This window comes from Haplochromis burtoni, unplaced genomic scaffold (genome assembly GCF_018398535.1).
Source record: "Haplochromis burtoni strain Fernald_Lab_line unplaced genomic scaffold, NCSU_Asbu1 Contig_199, whole genome shotgun sequence".
In the NCBI taxonomy this organism is placed as follows: domain Eukaryota; kingdom Metazoa; phylum Chordata; class Actinopteri; order Cichliformes; family Cichlidae; genus Haplochromis; species Haplochromis burtoni.
In genome coordinates this window covers 568,500-577,783 of record NW_024582560.1, presented here as the reverse complement: position 1 = coordinate 577,783, position 9,284 = coordinate 568,500, and positions in this window count along the sequence as shown.

Genomic DNA, 9,284 nt, shown 5'->3' with positions numbered 1-9,284 from the left:
GTCATCCAGATATGGGCCAGGCCTGGCGTAGATGGCCCTGTTTATGGCATGCCATATCTGGCCGGATTGTGGTTTGGTTTATGTAGCCCAGGCTCATAGAAAACAGGTCTGGCCCGGATCCGGCATCAAGCTGGCACTTCTGACTGACTGGTGACATGGCAGAGTGTATGTCAACCAGATGTGGGCCAGGTTGGCAATGATGGCACTGTTTATGTTCCTATTTTCCTATTTTAGTTAGAAGACCCAAATGCCATGTTGCTATACTATACTACTATGGTAGCCAATGATTCAAATGCAGGTTTGACAGGTTTGTGAGTGTTCACTTTATCCAAAACCTAGTGAGGGTTTACTCACCTTTACCACTGGGTGGCTGTAGCTCAGGAGGTAGAGCAGGTCACCTACTAATCAGAAGATTAGCGGTTTGATCCCTGGCTCCTAAAGTCTGTATTTCAGGACTGTGAATGTGTATGAATATAGCTAGGAAGCATTCAGTTTAGAGAAAGTGGGTGAATGTGGTATGTTGTATAGAGCACTTGAGTAATCTGGGAGAGTAGAAAAGCATTATATAAGAATCAGTCCATTCACTGTCTGAACAGAGCTTCGTCATGTTACTATTATGTTCCAGTATTATTTGATATATTGTTAATTTTTAATTATATAAATTATTCCATTCAAAATAAAATTTGCTGCATTACCTTTGTTGAGACATTTTTAATCTGTGCTAAATACGGCACATGTTGTTATTACCTGGCTTGATTAAGGTACACATTAGGCTGACATCTGGGGCCAGAGCTGAAACTGTTCTGGGCCAGCATAGGGCCAGCAGTTTGTCTGCAACTGGCCTTGTGCTGGCCCATGTGTTGGCCACCTCTGGCAAACCAGATCTGGGCCACCAAAGGGCCATCATTCTTTGCGGTATGTGGGCCATGTGTACGCACATTGTATGGGCCCGATCCGAGCCATACTAATTTTGCTGTGGGAGGTGTCAACTTCCGCTCTGTCACCTCCTCTCTCCCTCTCAATTGAACCGCATCCCGAGCCCATCCCAATAGGTAGTTCGTGGCTAACTGCAGAAGAGAAATGCTTGTATTGCAGGCCGCCTACATCACCTCTTGCCCAGTTCATCCAAAAGGCTCCTCCTGCCAGTAAGTTCAGGGATACGGGTGGGCAGATCCCTGACATCTACTAAACCCCAGTTATTGCTACCTGTAACTCCTATCCTAAACCATGTCACTCGGACACTACAGCCTCTTATAGATTCTAGGGTAGAGCAAAATCTTATACATATTGAACTAGCTAACCAGTTGTGTCTCCCTTTTGTTCCTTTAAATCCCACCAATTCCTGCTACCACTCTAAACAATCAAGGATTCGCAACTATAATCCACCAAACTGAACCTGTCAGTCCAATCATGTCCTGCAACAACAACAACAACAATCTTTATTTAACCACCAACCACCGGGAGACTCTCACGTTCTTTACATTCACCTCCCAGACATTCCCGTGATCCTCAGCTACCTCTGACTTCAAAAGCACAACCCTCACATTGACTTGCCTGATCATAGGATCTGAAGTTGGTGTCCTTTCTGTTTGGCTAACTGCGCTAGCTGCACTCACTTCTGCACTACCCACCGTGACCTGGAACTCCTGTGTTGCTGCCTCTTCCCCAACAAATCTCTCCACCATTAAATACCATGACCTCCATGAAATATTCAGTCAGGCCAAAGCATTGTCTCTTTCACCGAATCGCCACGGTGATTGTACTATAGAGCCCCTCTATCATCCAGCAGGCTCTGCAATCTGTTTCGACACGAGAGAGGCCATGGAAAAATATATCCGAAATCTCTGGCAGTTGGTAACATCCGTCCATCTTCATCTCTGGTATTTGTTAGTTTTTTCTTTATGTCTAAGAAAGATAGGACCCTCCATATTGATTTCTGGGGGCTGAACGAAATTACAATTAAAAACAAATACCCTCTCTCACTTATTAATCCCACATTTTTGAGCCCATCCATGGTGCCACAGTTTTCACTAAACCTGACTTACGTAATGCTTATCACCTGGTTCACTTCCATGAAGGGAATGAATGGAAGGCAGCCTTCAACACCCTGTTAGGTTATTTCAAGTATTTCGTTATGCCATTCAGTCTCACTAACTCCCCAGCAGTCTTCCTGGTCCTTGTCAGCGATGTTCTAAGGGATTTTCTAAATGTTTTTGTGTTTGTCTACCTTGACGACATTTTGACTTTTTCCAAGACCCCAAAAGAGCACAGAGTACACGTCCCTGAAGTTCTACAGTGGCTGTTGGAAAACCATCAGTACATCAAGGCTGAAAAATTTGAGTTCCACTCTTCGTCAGTCACCTTCCTGGGCAATATTTTGGCAAGGGGACAGTTGAAGATGGACCCCACTAAGATCCTAGCATTCACCGGCCCGCTCCCACTACTCGCAGACATGGATAACAGTTCCTCGGCTTAGCTAACTTATATCAGCACTTCATTCATAACTACAGTCAGGTTGCCACACCCCTAACTCACCTCACCTCCACAGATTCCTTTCATCTGGTCCACTGAAGCAAAGTCCGTCTTTTCCTTACTGAAGCAATTATTCACTTCCACTCCCATTCTTGCTTTGGACAAACCATGGCCACTTCCACTCACCTGTCTCCCATCGACATCAGCATTTCTCTTTCACCAGTCCGTCAGCTACCTATAGTGGTAACCCTGCCTTTAGCTCCTTGTGATTCTCTCTTTTTCAGCTGTGTACTTACCTCCTTTCCTTGTGCCAGCAGCTCTTACCATATCAACACTCAACTTGCCAAGTTTGCAATCTCGCGCCAGCTCCTCACCCACACTCTCCGCGCTTCGCTGTTCCACCACTGGAAATTGGTTATTCACCTTCTCACCTGCTTGTCCTTCTGCCCACTGCCCATCCTGGAGTTTCCACAACCTCAGATTGGAAAAACACAAACTATCATTCACCACCCTGCTGCTCACTCAGCCCGCTTCCCTTGGAAGACTTAAACTGCTCCAGCTTCTAGTAAAGTCATGCCTCAGTCTATCTCCCTCCTTCAGATGCTCTCTTCTCTTTTCCTCTACTAATCTTTCCCCTTCTGTGTTGTAGAGCCTTTCGTCTCAGTGAACTCCCGTTCCGAGCCCCAGCGTCGTTCCACACTATTCTCGCCAGTAAATTGTCTTCAGTGTCTCCCGAGCCCCTATGTCATTCCACGCCATTCTTACTAGTTAATCGTTTACTGCACCTGTGTAAATAAAACCCATGAAACTGATCACTGTTTCAGTCTGGTATCAGCTATGTCTGGTACTGGCCTCCGGGCCCTGTGACAGGCTGGACTAAAAATGGCGTGATAAGCAGTCGGTGTCCAAAGAAAAACTTTGAAAGACCTTCAGCAAACTATTCGAGGGCTATAGTTTTTGAAAATTATTGCCTAAGTTCACTTCAAAAAATGTCTGTACTCTGGGAGTATTAAAGGCTGAAAAGAACAGAGCAAAAGGGGAGAAAGTATTGAATTTATAAAAATAAAATCAACCACTCTGGTTCGGTTTCTCTGTGTAAATGATAATAATCACAAATCTTGAGCTTTACAAACAAAAAACATAAACTAAAAAGTGGCAGAGAAAAAGAGAATTTAGAAGGACATTTGAGGAAGACGGATTAGATTATTGAAAAGTAATTTTATAATTATTTAAAATCCTTCATTGGTTACTCCTCCACAGCTTCTGGTTTGGTATACAAAGCACCTGAATCTGCTAAATTTTGCTGATATGCCATTTGTAATGGAGTACACTGAAGCTCACAGCAAATGATGACCTGTAGATGCCGAACATGTCCGCCTAGTCTAAATGAATGAGAAACACACCAGGCCTGACTGCTCGCTGTAATCCAAGATTATCTCTGGCAGACCAATCCAGAAACAGGGAAAAATTGGCAGAAGAAAAGGGATTATTTGACAGTGGCTGGGGATTGTGGAGCAGTGTGGCAGCTCAAACACACACCTACATGTTCATCAAACTACTCACACATCTTCACAAACACAAAATGGACATATAACAAAATATTACATATTACAAGATTATGAACATACACAGCTGCATGTTTGCGACTGAAGCCCATTCTGCTCTCATTTCAGATGTGAGCATATCCTTGTGAGAGACAAATGATTGCAGCGATGCACTGACCTCTGCCACCAACACATCACCCTCATGCACAACTGGAATTCCATCCATCAGCTCCTTTTTCTTCTGCTTCTTTCTCCCATCCATCTCCCTTACCCTATTAGTTCAGGTTTCTTTACTTGCTTGGTAAACATCCTCCATCACTGCACTGTGCCACATGACTGATGATACTGACCAACTCTGTGCACACTGTGGGCTGCATAATAGTGACACAGTGCCACATGGCTTTGAACTTAACAAATGTATTCATATATACCTCTGTGTTTTCTAAAAACCCACAATTAGTCAGAGAAGTATTTTCTCAATCAACATCTACACACCTGCAAGTTGTTGGCATGAGCTGACTGAGCTGTTTGAATGTTACTTGATTTTTTAAAAAAAACAATTTTACTCATCTTTCAGTATCAAAGACATGCAGACATGCCTGAAGTGCCTGGCTATTCTGCATGTCTTCTTTGGGCACATTCATCAGAAACATTCCCAAACCAATTATTTTAGCTTAGCTGAAGACTACTGTGCTGATTAAAAGAGCAATGCATTTTGGATGGCAAAAACATTTTAGCCTTTGATTATATTCTCAATGAACACTGTGTAATACTGTCATTACAGACCTATCAGAATAGAAAGAAAAGTGAGAGGCTTCGGTGCATAACGGAGCAAGACAACAATTAGATCCAATTCTCTTGTTTAAGGCACAATGTCGACTGTCAAGACTTCAGAGCCAACTCCAGGATGCTGTTGGAAAGAAAACATTATCTGAAACTGGCAACTAGATGGAAGAGGTTATTATTATTATTATTATTATTATTATTATTATTATTATTATTATTATTATTCCAACTGTCATAGGGGTACACCAAGACAGATAACCATATTATATATAATATTTTATATAAAAATATTCATTTATTTTAACAGGTCAGTATCTCTTTTTCAAGAGAGACCCGTGTCTCAAACACATGTGAAGCTTAAGAGACAAACACCTTCACAACACATGATACAAAGACACATTATAGATGTTCACAAATGTAAAAACAAGCATGTCCACGAGTTATTGCAGATACATATAAACAACATTTTTAACTGTGCCACTGAAATAAGAAAATGTAGCTGCAACGGTGTACTTAAATCAAGTCTTTCCGAATCCACTGTGACTAAGAGGAACATCTGATGTCAACTGATGTCATGATCCTAAAGAGGATCATCAGGGGGTCCTTTTGTCCCTCTTTGGGGGGGAAACTCCCACTAGGTTTAAATCTGGGACTCCCCACCATTTGACCTTAGAACTGAAGAAGCTTCTCGGATGAGAGGTGAAACGTCTTCAAGCAACTTAAAGAAGTCCAGACGCTTTTCTTTGTAAGCTCCTTTGACTACGATGACCTGGATGACTGAGAACCTTCACAGACATTTCTAATGCTGTTATTGCCGCAAAAGGAAGAAGCAATATTTGAAGTGAAAAATTAATATTTTAGTGAAAAGCAACAATTTCTAACCTAATCGATGCTTTTGCTCATATATTCTGTTTCCTTTATAACTCATTAATGGAATAAAAGTCATCTCAGAGGAAAATGTGAAACATTCTGGGTAATTTTTGATTAGTGGCATTCATTTATGTATAAGGATGGTAGTGATTTTCCTACCAAACTCACAACAAGAAAGTAATTAGGAAAATCTCTATTTCTTTACCCGAACACTTTAAAGAGTCTTGCTTGTGTACGTTCTCTGAGTTTTAAAATCCTGAAACGGGTGAATGAAATTCAGTTGCTTTTTAATGAGGTTCCATTTTCTGGCATGAAGTGAAAGGACAAGAAAACACACGGGATCCATCCATCAATATCCATCTCACTATCCTTTGTGCCTGTTTGTGCTTTGCAAGCTCTTCCTACAGCATTTTGATTTAGAGCAAGGTCTCTGCTTGGATTATCGCTGCTGTGTTAATGGTCAGAAAGTATTAGCTAGAAAGGCATTTTCCTCAGGGAGAAAAGCTGAAAGCAGGGCTCTTGAATAGTCTTTGTCCCAATCAGAGTCAAGTAGCCGGTGGCTTTTTTAAATTGCATTTTTTGCAGGTTACACAGAGACAGCAGCACATTTGTCATGCAGGTGCCTGTTTACATCCAAGTCTGCATATTTGGCCCCAGACAGCAGCACATCCCAGAGCTCAGCCACAGATTACACCGCAAACCCACAGCAGATGTGGCTTCTGGGATTACAATTAGAGTAATATCACCCATCATTTAAAAGGTTGTTGCGTTAACGTAATGAGAGAGCGTCTGGTTTTCCACATGTGCAACACATGGGGCATTGTTCGTGGAACTGAAATGAAGCATATCCGTTGCGCAGGACTGTAATCGTTGTGACAGAGACATGAGGTGGAGATGCACGGGCTTATGTCAGAAGTATGGGTGAGCTCTGAGACCTAGACATGGAGAAATCAGTGAAAATGTTTGCAGGTCTCTACATCCCTACAGATTCCTGAACACTGTGAAATTTCATAGTTTATTGGAAGGCAGATTTTCTGCTACATGAATCTAGTAACTGTGGTCATGTTAATACCACGAAAATCACAGGCTATGACGTATTGCAGCTATTGCTTTCCACTCTATACCCGCCTTGTTAAAGTCATGAAAAAAGCTGGAGGAGACAGCACACAAACAAGGCTTGGTATTGATTTTCTTCTTTGCCAGAATTCAAAAGTTTCATTTTAAATATATTACCTTCTCTCACATTGCGAGAGTAAGCAACACTGTGAGACGGCCATCTGAAATTTCTGACACCTCTGAATTTAGTCCCAGGCTATCTTGCATGATGCAAATCCAATAAACCCATATTTTATTCAGAATAAACATCAGAAAGCATCAAATCTTTAAGCTGAGACTTTTGATAATGTCATGAATAAAATGAGTAAAGTTCAAAGAGTTTCTCAGAAGTAAAAATGGGCAGCGGCTTATTAATCTGCAAAAAAACCAACAACAGATGAATTTCAGAATAATACTCCTCGATTTAAATTTGCAAAGCCTTTGAATATTCCATTATATACGCTACATAATATAATATGTTTTTATTTACATTTTGCACAACACCCCAACTCTTTTGGAATGGTGGTTTTAAAAGAGCGATACAAGCAGATTTTTATCTTCAGTACTGCAGCAATGAAAAAACTCCCCCCCCCAGTACAGTCTGACAGTGATTTGTAGATTCATTATCTCAAACTGACACTGACCAACCATCTTCCTATTAATGATACACTAATGCATATGATAATGATAATCGACTCTCTTTGATAACAGACATCACTGGATTCAGTCACACCATTTAATTGAGCCTCTGACTTCCAGCTTCAGCAGCTTCACATAATTTCCCTTCAAGTAAGAGACACAGCACAGCAGTGTCAGTAGGCAGGAGATGATTGATGATGATGATGATGATGTGTGTGTGTGTGTGTGTGTGTGTGTGTGTGTGTGTGTGTGTGTGTGTGTGGGTGTCTGTATGTCCATGTGCTTTAGTGCACATGTGGAGATGTGATGTTGAGAGGACAGTTGACTGTGAATCCAATCAAGACCAATCAAATATTTTAATTCTTTCTCTGGCTGTACAATGTTACTGTAGTGCTTGTTGGACAGCTCCCACACTTCAGTCGCCGGCCACGTCTTCCTTCTCTGTGCACACACACACCTACATTCCAGCATGTTACTGAATAAATCTAGGAGAGACCTAGTTAATGATGGCTGCCAACTATGCCAGCTAGCTGCCCCTGACACTACTCCTTGAACCCACTGCACCACCTCTCACTTGCGGCTGAGCCCCAAACCACACAATGCCACCACAGGTGTCTTATGGTACTGTAGTGGCTGCTTTGATTGACAAATTGCGGTCTATAAGATACAAACTCAAACACATCACTGAAAGGCAAACAACATAGTTACTGAGGTAATCAAGGGAAATGGACACAGGAGGGTAACAAGACAGAACTGAAATTAATCAAGACAATTACATAGGAAATAAAACTAAAAGCCAAGTACAAGAGACAAAAGGACTCAAATAACAACACCGGAATTGCAGTAATACCTAAAACAAAAATGGAGACTTGAAACAAGACATAAAAGAACACAGAAGTGGCAGGAATCAACTAAAAAAATTCAAGAAATCAAAGATAGTGATAAAAACTAAAATAAAAGCTCAAATAAACACAACGTTCAAAATGCATAAAAGTCCTAGCTACAATTACAAAAATACAGAAAATTTCACAGCTGAAAAATATAAACTGTAGACTGAGAACAACCAATGAAAAGGAAAAATATCCATAGAAGTCAAAACTGCATTTTGTATCAGGGTGTGAATGTAATTTAACGCTGTCAAATCGGGCATTTCAACATGAGAGTCAGTGAGAATTAACTCCTTTTTGTAACCAGCCTCATGTGTGACACCTACATGAAGTGCTGTTTCTGCAACCTCCACACTGGCTTCATTATTTTAGCTTTCACTGTTGCCCTTTGGTTCTTATGTATTGTATCCATACATTTTAGGATGTAAGCCTGACACTGTTAGCTGTTTGCTTAGCATCCTACAAACTGGTCTAAATATGGTCACATTGGGCTCAGAAAGCTCAAGATGGCAATGCACAAAAAAGCTGAAATGGTGGTTTTGAAAAAAATCCAGAAACCGGTGACTGATGTTAGGGTGGCTAATTCCATCTTTTAATGTATGGGAACCACTGTGTACATGGTATGGATACAGTCCACAGTTATAGCATACATATACATGGCGTGGAAGCAACATATACTACCGTACTGATATTATGTTCTTCAGATAGACTTTTTTATTTAGCAAATCTATTCCAGAATTCATTAAATTCATAGCATTTTAGCTCAGTTACGCCATTAAATATATTCTTTTTGCAAAATATATTCTTTTTGCAGTGTTTTAAACAAAATCTAGAATTTTTATTGTTCATTGCTTAAATCCCACCATTCAATCCACTCATAGTGTTTCACAAAACACTATAACTGTCACGTCCCGTGTGGCAGACGTGTGGAGTTGTAGAAAGGACCCAAAAGGCGGCAGCTCTGGTGCAGGTGAGTATTTATTTACAGGAG